Raw genomic sequence first — 1700 nt, forward strand, 5'->3', positions numbered from 1 at the left:
GAGAGAGAGAGAGAGAGAGAGAGAGAGAGAGAGAGAGAGAGGCCATGTTACTGCTTCAGACTTTTCCAAGTGTATTCCTATCATCCCCACACAAAGCTGGCATTTTAACACTCGTGGGCTTTCTAAGTCTGGCAATATTTTATAACTGTATCTATACTGAACGTGTATAGACTTTTCATTACCATTTTTAAATGACTATAGAATGACTATGCACACAGCCCTTACATCGGGTGTTATACATGAGATGATTGACAGCACCCAGAAGGAGTCTGTAACACTATGCAAACACTATGAAATTTTACATAAAGACCTGAGCTTCTGTGGATTTCAGTCTCCTGGGGGGTCTTGGAACAGAGCTAGCATGAATGCCAAACACCAAGTTTATCTGCTTCATGAATAGTCAAAAGAAAAATAGGAAACAAAGATGCCAAAGAGGGTAGACATGTGTCCAGGATTAAATGTGAATACTGCTCTTCCAGAGGACCAGAGTTCAGTTCCCAGTGTTTGCATCAGACATTTGGCAACCTTCTATAAGTCCAGCTCCAGGGAATCTGACATCCTTATTTGGCCTCTGCAGGCACCTGCACTTGTGTGTGTGTGTCTCTGTGTGTGTGTGTGTGTGTGTGTGTGTGTGTGTGTGTGTGTGTGTGTGCATTCGTGCACATTACGATGATGATGATAAATTCTTTTTTTTTTTTTTTTTTTGGTTTTTCGAGACAGAGTTTCTCTGTGTAGCCCTGGCTGTCCTGGAACTCACTCTGTAGACCAGGCTGGCCTCAAACTCAGAAATCCACCTGCCTCTGCCTCCCAAGTGCTGGGACTAAAGGCGTGTGCCACCACTGCCTGGTGATGATGATAAATTCTTAAGACATAAAAGGATGCTGAAAGCCACAGAACTAGGTGCATGGCCCAGGTAAAAATGGACCAGAGTCTTCTGCACCCTTAGTTTGTTGATCTCTCGCATCCCTTCTGGCACACAGCCTTGGAGATGCTAAATTTAAAAAGGTACTGGTACTGACTATTTGTGAGCCAGTCCCTATAAGAGAGACAAAAATATGCAATAGAAGATGGGGCAAAATGATGGAAGCTGGCCACTCTGCAGTAGGCACCATCCAAAACCGAAGCTCAGACACAGCAGCTTCAGACTCCTGTTGAATCCCTGGAAGAATCCATGTGTAAAGATCTTACCATGGAGACTAGTGTTCTGTCTCAAATGGCAGAGAGCCTCAGGGTGACCCAGAGGCCTATGAAGAGAGAACTATCTGGTCCCCTCCCTGAAGGCTTCTGAGCTGGAGATCAGGAAGTGATGTGGGATCTACACTCTGCAATTTCCCAGTACCACTCTCAGAACCAGGACCCGGGTACTTTCCAGGCCTTGGCAAACATTGAGGACACATGGTTTCATATAACAGCAATACCAATTATTAACAGCCACAAATACTATAGTTCATTAAGTGCCTGCTAGACATGAGGAGTGGTTCTGTCACTATTTGTAACTTTTGTCAACTTCTAAGAAGTGTTCACCTCATCTTACACACAGGAGAATTTGTCTCAGATGAGTTCAACAAATTGACCATAGTGGTTAAGAATATAGCTTAAGCCGGGCTGGAGAGATGGCTGATGTAGAGAATACTGGATGTTTTTCTAGGGGACCCAGGCTCAATTCCCAGCAGCAGCAGCAGCAGCAGGAAGGAGGAGGA

At 44.6% G+C, this 1700-nt stretch overlaps 1 protein-coding gene across 1 annotated transcript in view; it reads right to left on the reverse strand.

Moving 5' to 3' along the window:
• Positions 1-1700, reverse strand: part of LOC114626707 (O-acyltransferase like protein) — a 48400-nt gene that overhangs the window by 29943 nt on the left and 16757 nt on the right. The window lies entirely within an intron of this gene.

This window comes from Grammomys surdaster, unplaced genomic scaffold (assembly GCF_004785775.1).
Source record: "Grammomys surdaster isolate TR1022 unplaced genomic scaffold, NIH_TR_1.0 239, whole genome shotgun sequence".
NCBI classification, from domain to species: domain Eukaryota; kingdom Metazoa; phylum Chordata; class Mammalia; order Rodentia; family Muridae; genus Grammomys; species Grammomys surdaster.